General features: G+C 37.1%; 1 protein-coding gene across 1 annotated transcript in view; it reads left to right on the top strand.

Annotated features, from left to right (window-relative positions):
- Positions 1 to 16384, top strand: part of Grm7 (glutamate metabotropic receptor 7) — a 918190-nt gene that overhangs the window by 612455 nt on the left and 289351 nt on the right. The gene's annotated exons all lie outside the window — the stretch shown is intronic.

Below are 16384 nucleotides of genomic sequence, written 5' to 3' on the forward strand. Positions count from 1 at the left end.
TAAATTATTATAAAAATAACTTATTTTCTATGCTGAATAATAAGTCTGCCTGGCATGAAATATTTCAATGCAATGGGTCAAATGGAAAGAGGAAAACATAGTGAAATAAAGTGGTACTGTTACTCTGCAGATCTTCATTTAACTCTAGCTTCTGAAAGGAGTTCAGTGCTAAAGACTTACACTCAGTGTCTCTCACTCAATGACTGAATAATGAGAAAATGTGACCAAACTGGAAAAATGGCTGTCTTTAAAACACAGGTGTCATCTCTGGGAAAGAGAGAGATTGCAAATGCCATCAGTTCCGGGAGTGTGCTTCCACAACTACCCTCCTCTTCTCACAGCCCATAGGATGGTTTGACTCTTGAACTTCTTCTAATTTTAATGTTAGTGTGTGTATATTTTTCTACTAAGACACAGAACTGAATCTGGCTCTGTCATGGTGTCACTGACGCTTTTGGTCCTGGCTGGCCATTCCTGGTTAGAAGCACGCACATAGCCCTGTGGAAAACTTACAGTGTTAGCACTAACAAGGGCCAAAGATCTGGGAATCTCATGGTAGCCTAATAGGAGTTATAATTTTTATGTACATACACACTTTTTATAAAAAAAAAAAAAAGAAAGAAAGAAAAATGACAGCATGAATACCCCAAGCTGGCTTTGAATTTGCTAACTAACCCAGGCTGGCCTCAAACTTGAAATCATCTTCCCTCCCAAGAATTGCCATTACAGGTATGGATCACCAATTCAATTCTAGGTACGTTTTTATAGTTTTTCCTGTAATCTTGCATATCATAAACAGTCTACCTGTTGTTCTTGCATATTAAAAGCACCATACCTATTGTTAGTTTACTTGAGTGTTACATAAAGTCCTTATGCTTTGATTTTCACAACTTTTGGACTCTCCACTTTTCTAATAGTGAGTTTATATAAAACACATTGGAAGATACCTTAGGAACCTCTTCTTTCCATGGCACAGTTCCCTTGTGCTCATTTTTAGAAGCTGTGAAATTAAATAAAGAGTGAGAATTTTAAGCCCAGACATCTCAGAGCAGGTTTGGTTCCTGCCTCATACCAGTCTTGAAGCATAAAGCAAGTGGTAAAATGCTCTGATAATGCTAATTGTCTGACAGGGTTTCATTTTGATTTGTACTTTGAGGAGAATATCTGAGTGAGTTAGATTGTGTAAAGTGTTGAATGCAATGCCAAAGACACAGGAAGCTTTGATAAGTGTTAGCAAGATGTGCATTATCCGTTTGTATCATTACCAATTCAGGGAGGATAAACAGTTTTTGGACAATTGAAATATATCATCACATTTGCTTTCAGAAGCACTGTGCTAATCTATTCAGCCGCTGGCAAAGCATCTGAAATGTTACCTCTGTTTTGATTTGTGTTTCTTGGAAAACTTGCAAGATTGAATTTTTTTTTTTTTTGCCTTATGTTTGGGTACTGATTTATCTTTTATGAGATGCACTTTCGAGTCTTTAAATTGTTTTAATATCCCTCACGTCACTTGATCATCCCTACAACTCAGCAGAGCTAGCAGGGCTGGCAATATTTACAGGCTACTAAAGAAAGAGAAAAGCAAAGTTCTTACTGTTTCATTAAGTATCTCCTCCCAAAGTTGTAGACATCTGGCGGGCCCAGGAATTGAACTTTCCTCTTGTAAACAGCTGGCATCTCCCTGGATTGAAAGGGTCCCTGTTAAATTTAAAAAAAAAAAAAGGCATCCTTAGGGGGATAAAATCCAAACATCTTTTAAGTTGCTTCCTTTCACTCATTTCAAGCTCTTAAAATAAGCTATATAGTTTAACTATCTCCTTGAAGGATTTATTAAGTAACAAATATTTGAGTAGAGTTTATGACTTGGAGGTAGTTTTGGTGCTGTAAATATTATTTAATGATTATGGGAAATGTAATTATAAATAAGCAATGTAATTTCTGATCATCATTAAGACAGTAACCAGGCCAGGAGGTGGTGGCACACACCTTTAATCCCAGCACTTGGGAGGCAGAGGCAGGCAGATCTCTGTGAGTTCAAGGCCACCCTGGGCTACAGGTGAGTTCCAGGAAAGGCACCAAAGCTACACAGAGAAACCATGTCTCAAAAAAACAAACAAACAAAAAACAAACAAACAAACAATAAAAACAGAAACAAGAACAAGAAGAAACAAAAAAAAAAAAAAAGAACAGTAAGCTGTCACACTATGGATGATAGTCCTCCTCCTGGCAAAAGAAAAAAAAAATACACATGCTGAGAATATTTACCTGGAAGATATATCATAGGCAATACTATTATATCCAATATAGTTGGCTCAGCACACCTGGAAAAATAGTCTAATGTCATCATTCACTGAAAGTTCAAATTAAGATGCTTTCTATAAGGAAGACCACCATAGATTAAGACATGGACTTTTCTGTTTCTCCTTGTCTTGCAAGCAAAGATAGTAAATATCTTTGTAAACAAAGAAAGTCATTAAACAGAGAATTTACCAATAGTTGAGTTTACAACACATTGTACTGCTATGTTCCATTAGCAAAACAGTAGGAAAAAAAAAAAAAGGTTCAGAGACTTTAGAACCCCTGAATTGGTACATTATTTATCATTTGTACTTAACAATCAAAGTAGAGATAAGTAGAACTTCTGGTCTTGAGCCAAGTAGATTAATGAAACAGATCTCACATGTCAGGGGTAGGTACATTGCTGTATTTCCTCTTTCTCTTCATCTGAAATCATGTAATGACCTGAATTGAGCTCTCCATCTCAGCCATCCATTGTCCAAAGAGGATTGTGAGTTTTCTCTTCTGTCATTATGCATGTGATTTTTGTTGATCCCTTCACGAATTCCTCAAAGCATTCATTTATTCTTTCATATTTCATTGAGCACACATGGACTGCTTGTTTGCTGGATTATGAGCGCTGTGCCTGATTCTGTCCTTGTAATGGAACTCAAGACCCAGTCTTATCTCTGGAGTCTTCAGTAGGATGAGTATTATGTACTTTTCCTTTTTCTTCATGGTGATAGTCATTAGAACTTTTCACATACCTAAGGTGGAGCTGAATCATGACTTTTGATTCCATTTGTTTTTAAAGCAATCCCTCATCAAGCAGATAATAAACATGTCCTTTCTAACTTTAAATCTGCCTATACCTTCTTTGTGTCTGTGGAGGGTGAAACATGTCTATGAGACGAAAGTATTCCATAAAGCATGTAACTCATTTTGAGGAAGTGAGTATAGACTGTAGTCATTCATTGTTCCTGCTTATGTACATAGCATCAACTGGATATGTAGCCTCAACAGAAGACCTGGGAAGCAGAACCACTTGTTACTGTTTGTAAAGTCTGGCCATAGAAGTAGAAGCCATGTTTTTCAAGAAAACTGTTGCTAGACTGCTCAAGGCAATAAAAACTTCAGTGTGGCTGAATCTCTGCCCCTTGTTGAGTTGGATGTCTCACACATACAAGTGTCCCTTAAGTTTAAATACCTCCATCTGCTCTGCCACCTGACTACTTACACTCTTTGCTCCTGGGCCCCTTTGTTCTTATTTTCTCTCTCCTGTAGCTCTTAATTCTCCTTCTGCTTCTAATTTTCTTCCTTCTCTTGCTATTCATTCTTCCTTCATAATCATTTTAACTTCAATTCACATGAAATCTTTCTAACAAACACAGAATCATGGACTGAATCACAGTGTATGTATCCATTGGCTAATCTCAACAGCTGTCTTTCACTGTCTAATTTACTTTCAGATATATTGGTCACACTTGTATTACTAACCCACAGTGAGTAGAAAGCTTTTAAATTACTTAGTAGTTTATCTTTAAGATGGATATTCCCTTAAAGATGCATAATACTTGAGAACAGAGAGATGGTTCAACAGTGAAGAGCACTTGCTCCCAAACCATGAGGACTGGAGTTCAGATCCCATCACTGACATAAGGGACTATTAGGTTTTCCTTGCACATGTCTGTAACACCATTTCCAAGGGAATACAGAGGCAGGAGAACATTTGTAGCTTCTGAACTTCCAGCCTACCTTAGATGTAAGCCCTGAGCTCAGAAAGAAACACTGACTCAGAGGAACAGGGAGAGAGTAATAGAAGAATATTCACTCTGTGCATATCTTTACTCAGACTCTTACACAGATGCACACAACCACACACAAAGATCCAAAAACTGGCTCTCTCTTTTCTCCACCCTCACTTTCTCTTCTTTCTTGCCTTTCTTCTTTTTCTCTCTTATCACCCCCACCTACTCCTTTCTGTTTCTTCTTCATTTTTCTTTTCTACCCCATTGCTTTTCTATTCTTCTCAGTTCCTCTCTGCTATTGCATCTCTCACTTGGCCCCTTCTTTCTTTCCTCCTTTTTTCTCAAATAGTTTACCTGGTTGTATGTTGCATTTGCTATTATATCACACAAGAAACCTGATCAAACCAGTATTTTAATTTTATGTATTATGATCAGAAGAGAAAGTAATCCTATTTGGGAGAAAAAATACTCTAGATTAAAAAAGAAAGAAAGAAAGAAAGAAAACAAAGTAGCATTTTTCTTTCTAATCTGGAAAAAAATAGCCAAAGTTTTAACATTACATGCATAAGTACATCTATATACTACTTCCTAAATTTAAAAGAAAACGCCCTGATGATTCCAATGGGGTCCCAAGCACAGGCCGATTTGAACTTGAGGTCTTCCTGTGTTCATCTTTCTGGTGCTGGAATTATAGGCATGCACTATTGCACCATGCTCCTCAGAACACGTTTCTTCACTCCATTTTGAATTCAGTATCTCACAAGTAACTCTAGATATGTATGAAAATAAGACTCGAAGCATATAAACAAAAAACTGGGTTTAATATGCCAGAAGAGGCATCTCCATGAAGACTTGAAACTGAATCTATAGCTTAACAAATTATAAGAAACATACATACATACACACACACACACACACACACACACACACCATTTAGGTTTGTTGAATAACAAATTGTAAAGTGTGTTTTTATGTCAGTTATAGTAGTAAATGTTATACTTATCTTTGCTAAGTCTGGTGCTCTTACACTCCAACAGATTGCTCTTAGTCATGAAATCCTGGGTTTACTCTCTGAAGACCTTTGACTTGTTGTGGGTCTATGAATCTTGGTGTTGAGGCAGATGTCTTCTTTTAGTCCCACCCCCAAGCCCCACCCATGTACACTGTATGTAAGCACTGCTCATCAACCCTGCTATGACTGTGTTTATTCAATGTATGTATCTTTATTTGGACACTATTGAAATTTTAAAAATAAATTGCAAATGAAAACAGGTGTAATAAAGTAAAATGAAGCAGTATTTCAGGGAGCATTCTGGGTTACAAAGTGGCAGAAAGTAAAGATGTTTGACTATATATCTTGTCCTACTCGCTGGAGTTCTCTGCTCATCTGAAGTAGCCTAGTCACTGCTGTTGCTTTAGAATGTTAAAGGTATCCTTTTTCAGCTGACATGAACTTGTAGTCACTAGAGTTAGAAGATGAGTTCATAAATTTTCTTTTCTCTTTTTCTGTTTTGCTTCTTCTACTAGGAATTTGTGAGTTGTTTTGGGTGTTAAATTCTATACCCACAGGAAGTCATGGATGGACACAATGGCGGTTTTTAAAACCATTCATTTCATCCTACAGGAAACTCTAATGAATGATTCAAAAAAGATCAGAGAATGCAAATGAAAGTCATGCCTCAGGACTGGAGATAATAGTTCAGACAGAAGAGTATTTGCCGAGCATTCAGGAAGCCCTAGGTTTGCTTCAGAGCATCACACAAACCAGGTGTGGTACATAACTGTAATCCAAGTATGAAAACGATGAAGTCAAGGGGGTCAGAAGCTCAAGGTCATCCTTAGCTGCAGAGACTCTTCAAGGCTACCCTAAGCTAGAGACTATGTTTCAAACCCATACATATACATTGTGACTAACATGAAATATGGAGATAAATTATGACTCAGAACTGGATCAGAACATGAAAAGAATGAGGGGGAATCCCCTAGTTTGTTCCCTTGTCTATGTATAAAAAAGCCATCTTTTCACTGTACATGAAGCAATATAACAGTAAGGGACATCAATAGGGAAAATGGCTGTTCTTTCCTTAGGGTCTTTTGAGGGTTAAATGTCAAGCCAGGAATAGCCCTCTCCATACAGCCTAGTCCATAGATAGTCAGCAACAAACACACTGTGGTTATAATGCAGTCATCTACTGTGAACCGAGCAGTATTTTTTCACTTCACTCATCCAGTTCAACTCTCACTCATCCCCACCTACAAATAGAGATGCAGCAATGCAGTTTACATTTGGGGCTCAACCCAGACCTCCTCATATTCCTGATTTTATATGTGTATGACAGCAAGGCCTTGGATTGATTTTTATTGTGCAATTCTTTAAGTATGATATTATTAAAGTTTGCACTGAAGTGAATTTCTGCAAAATTAAATTTTTTGTCATTCATATTCCTCTTCAAAAGAGAAATAAGATCTCATGAGGAAAAAAGTAAAAGTCAGTGGCTATTTACATATTATTTAGTTTTAAATTGTGCATAGGATTGTAGCAGGCTCTTCATGGATCCTACTGAATTGCCACGGGATTTTTCTACCCATACAACATCTTCTCCAGCATCCATCTTCTCCCTTATGTCCCTCCATCTCCCTTAGCTAGGATCTAGCACTTTTGTTAGAGCAAGAATATGCATTAACTCTGTTTTTAAACGCTCTGTAACATTTTCCTTAATTAGAGTATTTATTGTTTTCAGTAGATCTAAGCATTAGTGTTCAGAATAATTAAGTGCCAATGCCATAAAAGACTTTAATCTCAATAAACATGTAAACCTTTATTTTCAATATTCCTTTATGCTCAAAATGCATGTAATACAAGGTTTAAAACTGTGCCCAGGGCTGGGAAAATGACAAAGTGGGAAAGGGCTTGCTATGAAAGCAAGAGAAACTGAATTTGGATCTGCAGAACCTACATAAATCTAGACCTATATCTCACATGTGTAATCCCATTACTCCTAAGGTCAGATGGCAGGCAGAGTTGGGAGAATACCTGAAAGCTTTTGGGCCAGAGATCTTGGTATATATAGCAATAAACAAGGAACCCTATTTCAAAAATATAGCAGGCAAGAAGTAACATCCAAGGTTGTTCACTGATACACACATGTGTTGCTGTGTACGTAGGAACACACACACACACACACACACACACACACACACACACACACACACTGCTTTTAGAAGTGCTGGGAGGTCATAGGAAGCTTGGTTTCAGATAGTTCTTTGCAGAACAAATAACTTCAACTAACATTTGAAAGCAAAATAAAACTCTCAATTGTTAATTCTTTTTGAAACATATAGTGAGCCTTTTCAGTCCTTGGTGTCCACTGAGCCTTTCTTGGACCTCTATGCTTGAGTGAAAGGACCAATGTCTCTGATTGGTTCCCATGCCCATCCCCATCTCTTCCAGTTATGTTCTCCTTCAGACAGCATTACCAATCCTGATAATATCAGTTTCTACTTTTCTCATTGTTGCATATCTATTTGCCTGTTAATTTCAACATGAATCTTCACAGAGGCCTATCATCTGAGAAAGGGATGCCATGCAGAGGACAAGCTAAGCAAGCCCTTCAAAGTAAAGAGCTCCAAAGTAGAGTAGTCATTAAACATGATGATGAAGAAAATCACATGTCAATTATATTTGTGTCAGGCAGCTAATTCATATTCAACCTAAAGAGTGTGCAACTGATCAAAGAATAATATATGAAATTCTCAAAGAATTAACAAAATATTATTCTTTAAAATGAAGTGTGCATTTGAAAGTTAAATACTGGACTCTGTATAAAAGCAACAAGCCAAAAGTCAGGAGATGGGGGAAATTAGCTTCTTTGCACACCAGACACCCAGAACAATGCTACTAAATTCTCCCTTTATCTCAAATTCAGAGACTTCCTTGCAAACATGATGGTTAGAGTGAAGTAAAGAACATGAAGGATAGGGTATAAGAACATCTTATATAAGCAGTAAGGTTAAAAGAATGAGGTATTAAGTGACAATTAATTGGAAAAGCTTTTTATAATTCTGTTGCAAGCTGTGCTGTTAAAGATATTTAACACTGCTTTGCAGCATGAGTTTTATGTGCTTAATGCTATTCCTTTGGAGTGTTATAAATTGGTGTGTGAATAAAAACAGCAGTTGAAGAAACCTAGAAATATCAAGCTTTATTAGGTAGTTAAACCATTAGTACATTGCATGGAAAAAATGTCATCTTGGTTAATTCATGGCTCTGATGTACCTTTGTATACTTGCCCTGTATTCTGTTGCCATGGATATAATACCTTATTTCTTCAGGACAACACAATAATTACAGTAATTGTGGTGATGGTGGGATTCGGGGCACCTGTGCAACTTACTAATCTCTTCATCAAAGCAAATCAACACTTCCAGAATTTTTTAAGCAAACTCTTTCATCTCATTGGTTACCCTTACAGTCCATGCCTCTTTCTACATTGGTCCCTAGGAAAACAATATGTCACTGTTCTCAGGGGATGGGGAAAGAACACATTAAAAAACTTCTACTTTCCTTCAGATAGCATACCTATGACAGGCCAGATGGTCAACACACACACACAAACACACACACACACACACACACACACACACACACACACAAACAGTAACAGCAAACCAATATCACCCAAATCAGGCTTAGTTACAGGAAACTGGGTGAATAGTTACTTACAGGCTCATTAATAACCTAATTGTATCCTTAGAACTTCCTACATCCCCCTGCATGATTCTTAGGCTGCTCAGCTGCTCAGCTGGAGAGTCTCCATTTATAACCTTGGGGATGTACCTTGTGACTTTTTTACACTGTTCAAGCTTCTTCAAGCATATGGATTTTGTTTATTTTTGTAATTTTCATTTACTTGAATCTTAAGAAGCCTCCCTCTGAAGGGAGATGGAAAGCACTACCTAACATAAAGAAGGTCATGGGTTTTGACAGATTAGGATCATCCGTGAATGTTCCAGAGGAATTTAACATCCTCTCTCCTAGTGGTTACCCTCAAGATTGAAACATAATCAGATACAAAGTAGAGAAAGAGCCAGGAGTTAAAGTAATACTTCATGAGTAGCCAAGACTTCAAAGTTACCTAATATTTGTAGCTGCCTGTTTAAATTTGAAACGCAACACCCACATAGGCTTACATTTTAAATTTGCAGTGCCCAGTTTGTGATGCTATTTTGATGCAATCCTGGAAAATTTGCAAGGTGGGGCTTAGCTGGAGGGTGTAGGATACCATTTACAGGTTCTTGGGAGTATATTATCCCTGGTCAACTTCTGTCACTTTCTTCCTCCTTATCTTGATGTGACTAACTATTCTCTGCCACAGGCATTACTGACCATGATATATTGTTCAAATACATGGGGCCATACAGACTGAAATTTGTGAAACTGTTTCTTCTTTAAACTGCCTTTTCCAAGCCATTTTGTTATAGTGATATAATCGCTATATTGCCATAGTAGGAAAATAATATCTAACTGATATTTGTGGTTGTTGGTAAATAAACTCTCCACATCTGGTATTCTATAACAAGACTACATTTTTCAAGTTCTGTGAGTTTGACAAATTTAATCCTGAAGTCTTCCCAGAGCCTCTAATATGTTAATATACCTGGTGAATCTCCAAGAAAGGCATAGCCTTAAGTATTTCTCCAGCAATAAGATATTTCATTACTGAAAACAGTTCTATTATTTTTCAAAGTGTTCTTTCTGGAATAAATGTCCATATTAAAGCATGCTAGAAACTGTTCTCCTGTATTATTGGACTGAAGTCATTTCATAGTGTGAGTTTATAGTGGTCATAATATCTCCAATATTGCCTTTTTTGAGTACTATAAAATCAGGAAAAAATTGCAAAGTATCATGTTAGAAAATTACTATTAAAAATGAATGGGCTTATAAAATAAGTAAGATGGAAGGCACTGTTAGGACAGTAAACATGGCCTCACAGCATTCAAATGATGCTAAGATATAATTGCTGGACTCACTTTAAAGTTCTTTAAACTTTGATTTCTGTTTAAAATTTTTATAATAAAATGTTGGAATCCAGTGAAATAGGTGAAATATTAATTTCATGTACATAGATAAAAGCCAATGAGACAATGCCTGGAAAATAAAAGCAGTATATGAAACAACAAAACCAACTGCCTTCCCCAAGACAGAACCTAGAGAACACTTAACAAGTTGTCTGAGAGGAACTAGAGCCACAGCTCAGTAGTTAAGAACACTGGCTGCTCTTCCAGAAGATCCAGGTTCAATTCTCAGCACCCACATGGCAACTCACAAATGCCAATTACTTCAGTCCCAGTTTTGGTGACCTCTTTTGGCTTTACTGGGTACTAGGCCCGCATGCAGTACACAGACAGACAGGCAAAACACTCTCATAAAATAGTGGAGGAAAAAAAAAACTTTTATGACACAAAACTACACAGAGAAACCCTGTCTCGATAAAAACCAAAAGAAAAAAAAAACAAAAAAACAAAAAACAAAAAAAAAACTTTTATGAGAAAAAAAAATGTAAATACTATTGAAAGAACCAAAAAGAAACTCAAATTAATCAAATGATACTTGGATGTCTCACTTTTAGTAAAGTTTCTGTTCAAGGTAAAATTGTTTTAAAACAACACAAATTAAATTTAGTTACTGGTTGCTTGAGCTGTGCTTTTGTTTCTGGAGCTATGTCATTGATAATAAAGTTTATTTCAGAAATTAAAAATAACCAGGAATATCAGGTGCAAAGGCACAAATCTGATATGCCAGTGTTTAAAGAGAGGAAAATTATTACAAGTTTAAGGCCAGCCTATTCACAGCAAATTGCCCACCAGGCAAAGGGCAGGGACTTTCTTAGCAAGCTATTTGAATATGTTATCAAGCCTTAACAACTTGAACCTCACTGTTAATATGTGAAAAAACATCTTAAATAAACAGATTTATAAATTGGACATAGATACAGTTACATGTGGAATTAGTGTGTATACTCAAAAGATATTCAAATTGGAAAACAGGATTATAATATGTTATAAAACTGTATGCACTGGTAATGGTAGGATATCCAGAGAGACAATGAGATTTCAATTCATTCTTCACATTGTTCTCCAGAAAAGATCTTGCACATAGATCAATTGCTTACATATGAAAGATCAAAATTACACAAATAATGCTCAGCATGGTAGCACATGCCTGCCTTGCCGACCCTTGGGAAGTAGAAGCAGGAAGATAACTATTTCAGGCCTGCCTCAGTTATGTAGTGACAAACATCCTAAAACAATCATAACTTAATTTGAATTTATTTATTTACTTAATTGAACAAGTGCTACAAAGAAATAAAGTCTGAAACTCTTGGGCTGAGAATGTTGTTTTTAAAACCTCTATTATTTTTCTCTCTGAAGATGGTGGCACATGCCTTTCTCTTTGGCACTCAGAAGGCAGAAGGGAAAAAAAGCAACTAATTATTTTCATGTGTATGAATGCATGCCTCCACATATGTTTGAGCATTGCATGGGGGCCAGGTACCCATGGGGGTGAGAACAGGGTATCAGATCCCATGGAAATGAAGTTACAGATGTTTGTGAGCCTCCATATAAACTGTATTTGAGTCCCTATGCAAGAGGAGCAATTGCTTTAACCATTGAGGCATATTTCCAGCCAAGTGACTTTTTAAGCATAATTCAGCAATCCAAAGTAATAAAGGAAAAGAAATTAGGAAAAAAATGAATAATATTTTTAATCTGGAAAAAGATCCTTCAAAGAAAAATGAAAAACAGAGGAAATATTTACAATTTATTCCTCATCTGTATAATTAATAAAGCTTTTAAAAACAGAGGAGGAAATGAGGGGTTTTATTTCTTTTTTTTTTTTTTTGTACAAATTTGCTTGTTTGTGAACAATTGGCATTCTTTCACATGCAAAGATGTTAGAATTTTCAAATTTCCACATGAGGGAAATGCAAGAAATGGGCTGAGGAGATTACTCAACAGTTAAAGTGTTGTTGTATAAGCCTGAAAGGCCTAGTTCAAATCCCCAGAATTAATGTAAAAATGTAAGCATGGCCATGCACATACCTGTAGCCTGAGAGCTTTGTGCGGTGGAAACAAAAGATTCTCTAGGGCTTGCTGGTTTCCAACATAGCTTCAAATTAAGTAGGAGACCCAGTCTCAAGAGCATAAGGCAGAAAATGTTATAGTAAGACTCCAGACGCTCTCCTCTGGTCTCTGTTGTGCATCTAACTAGATGTGTGTTTATATGGCACAAATACAAACAAAGAAAAGAAAACTTAAATGAAAGCAGCAGTTGGAAGCAGCCCTGTATCTGATAAATTCACACAGAAATTTTGCAATGTTTTCTGATGACGTGGTCGTGAGGAAATAAAGTTTCTCTATCTTGTGACTTGTACAGCAAAATGGTGCAGCCCCTCTAGAGGGGAGTTTACAGGTACAGATCCACAATCTGGATGAATTTACCCTTGTTCAAAGTGGTGGTTTGAAATAGAATGATCACCAAATGCACTAGTAGGAGGTGTGACCTTGTTGGAGTGGGTGTAGTCTTATTGGAGGAAGTGTGTCACTGTGGAGGCGGGCTTTGAAGTCTCATGCCACACCCAGTGTCACAGTTCATTTCTTGTTGCTTGAAAGATATAGGACACTCAGCTACCTCTCCAGCAACAAACATGTCTGCCTACATACCACTATGTCCCACCGTTATGATAAAAATGTAAGCCACCACCTCAATTAAATGTTTTACTTATAAGAGTTGCTGTGATCATGGTGTCTCTTCAGAGCACTAGCTACCCTAAGACATTTAGACAGTCCTATGTTTCAGAATATACCTCTAAAACAAAAGTTTGTAAAAAAAAAAAAAAATAGCACACACACACACACACACACACACACACACACACACACACAGTCAGAAGTTTTTCTTGTCCCACCAGGCCCCTGCAGTCCCATGGCAAGCTTAAAGCTTATATTAATTTAGCTGCTTGGCCATTAGCTCAGGCCTATTACTGACTAGCTCTTACAATTAAATTAACCAATAATTCTTATCTATGTTTAGCCATGTGGCTTGGTAGCTTAATACAGTTCTGCCTTGACATCTTGCTTCCTCTGTATCTGTCTGGTGACCCCTGACACAGCCCTTCCTCTTCCCAGAATTCCTTTTGTCTCCTCGCCCCACCTAATACTTCCTGCCCAGATACTAGCCAATCAGTGTTTTAGTTATCAGCTAATCAGAGCAACACATATTCACAGCATACAGAATGATATCCCACAGCACACAGGCACACAGGCACACACACACACACACACACACACACACACACACACACACACACACCGGGCTCCTTATTACACCATGTGTTGTAAATAATTTGCCAGACAGACATGCTGTTAGGGCATTCTGAGGACATTAGATGCTTATTATACAATGACATAAATTAATAATCATTGCATTGCACTGTCATTAAGAACCAGAAATTTCCTTGAAAGGGAAATTAGAGAAAATAGTCAAGATTAAGCAAAACTCTTGGATTCACCTTGAAAATAGCACAGAATTTGTGATGATTTTGTCTTAAAGGGAAATGAACTAAAAACCCTATTCTACAATGAGTCTACAGTTTCAGTGTCAAGCAGTGAGTAAGTTCTATCCATGTGTCTGAAGCATTATAATGTACTAAACTATCTACCACATGAAATATCAATGTATATTCTTCAAAGGAAACTATGAATTTAGATAAACATGCTAAATACAGGATTTCTTTCATGGAAATTATACTTCAAATTATAATATTAAATGCTTTCTGTGAGCATAATGGCTCACATCTATAATCCCAGCACTTAGGAGGTTTAGGCAGTAAGATCACCACAAGTTCAAGACTAACCTGGCCTACACCACATAATTCTAGGATAACTAGGGATACAGAAAGAGAATCTTAGGTTTAAAAATATGACATATAGAGAAAACAATTAAACACTCTGAGAAAGTCTCTCAGTAAAGAATGTAAAATGTATCTTAATATAGCATGTATCATGAATCCTCTGTGTGTTTTCAAAAAGAATATTAGAAGTTATGGAATTTATACTACTTCATTATGGCACAAATGTGCCCTAAGAAACAATGGGAAATGTTCTTGTCAATTAAAATGTAGTCTCTGGATACTTATTTTTTCATAGAATGACAAGATTCCTGATATCATGTACTTAGTGAACTTGTAATACATCTATTTGGGGACCAGTGAAATGTCTTATGGGAAAGGACATGTGCTTCACAGCCTAATGACTGAAGTTTGATCTCTACATCCCACTGTGGAAAGATAGAATCAACTCTTGAAAGTTGTACTGACCTCTCCACACAGAAGTATAAACACACACACACACACACACACACACACACACACACACACACACAACTCACATACATACAAGTAAATATAATTTTAAAAAATTAAAAATTATTTGTTTTATGATTTGTTCTTCCATTCCCTTTATAAGAAAGTGTCTTGCCAGGTGGTAATGGGACATGCCTTTAATTCCAACACTTGGGAGTCAGAGGCAGGTGGATTTCTATGAGTTCGAGGCTAGCCTGGGCTACAAAGTGAATTCCAGGACAGCTAGGACTGTTACAAAGAGAAACTGTCTTGAAAAAACAAAAGCAAACAAACAAACAAAAGTGTCTCATCTATCCCTGGTTGGCCTTATAATCTTTAACCCCCTGCCTCCACCACCCAAGTGCTCTGTTTACAGGCACTTGCCAATCACACCTGGCCTGGATATGTAATAATATAACACACAGGACATTGAACATCTGCTAGATATTCAATGATGTGCTTTGTCATGTGGACAGATGGAATATAAATTGCCAGGGAGATCTATGAGTAGAGCCTTACAATACACTGCTCCTATGGATATAATAGAAGAGTGAAATGTTTAATGTGACTGACAAGCAAAATATAGGAACTTTGCACTTACATCTGGAAGGGAGAATTAAACTGAGGAGTGGAAACCAGACAAAGGACTTCCTATCAAAGGAAGTTAAATAATGTGCACAAATCCAGACAGATTAACAGTAGTCACATGTGTAGAAGACATGGAACAAGTTTGCTGTGAATCTGTGTCTCCTCATAATGTCAGAAGCCACCCATAAAATCTCACCAAAATGGTCACATTAACATGAGCTAAACAAGGACAATACCAACACACATGCCAAAGTGGGCAGGGAAAGCCCATGAGGCCTCAGTTACACAAAGAAGAACAAGCAATTACAGGATGCTAAGAACAGGAGAAATAGTCTTCTCCAGGAAAATGTGGAGCAATTGGCTCTCCAATACCAAATGGTCACCCCTCAAAATATATACAAGAAACATTATATGAACTAAGTACATTGTATTTAGAAATATATGTGTGTGTGTGTGTGTGTGTGTGTGTGTGTGTGTGTGTGTGTGTGTGTGTGTGGTGTGGTGTGTGTTATGTATGTATATACATATACATATATGCTTGTAACAACAATTAGTGAAAAGGGAAGCCATGAATTGGAAAGAGAGAAAGGAGGATATATGGGAAAGCTTACAAAGAGGAGAGAGGATGGGAGAAATAATATAATTATATTATAATCTCCAAAATAAGAGTAATCAAAAAAGAATACTCTAAAATCCCATGTGTACACACACACACACACACACACACATCAAACAAACAAACAAACCTGGAGCTCGAGTCAGGGTAGAGAAAGGTCAACAAGGTAATAACATGGTCTATGATATGACAAATCAAGCTGCCACGATTTCTTTCCCATGAGTAGAATGAGGAGCTGGAATATGTAACTCACAAAATGAAGATGGGACCTAGAGAAGCAGAACAAAGCTGAGAGGTCTTTCCAATGTGCATGGGAACAGAGTACTTGTCAGCTGTTACCATGATGGTGCAGATGGGGGCAAGCTGAAGAATGACCACCTATTGTGCACAGGGGAAGGTGATTACATCATATTCTGTGGCTAGTAGAGGACGAGTGAGAGATTCTGAGTCTTGAGTGTGGTTGTCAGCTCTGCCATTTGCAGAGATAAACATGGAGATTGAATCATTAAGTGAAGACCTCTAGCATCACATCCTGATGCAGGATAAAGACATGATAAAACTCAAATACAACAAATATATTGATAGTATGTCTCAAATGCTGTGGGCTGTCTGAGGTAGAACTAGTAAGACTGTGACATACACTGTATCTGTTTATGAGAGACAGTGGGTGAGAGAAAGAAAAAATTATAAAAACAATGAGACCAGAGTTTCTGCTCTAAGTTCCCAAGTCTCCAGTAATGACCACA

This window comes from Onychomys torridus, chromosome 3, assembly GCF_903995425.1.
Source record: "Onychomys torridus chromosome 3, mOncTor1.1, whole genome shotgun sequence".
NCBI classification, from domain to species: domain Eukaryota; kingdom Metazoa; phylum Chordata; class Mammalia; order Rodentia; family Cricetidae; genus Onychomys; species Onychomys torridus.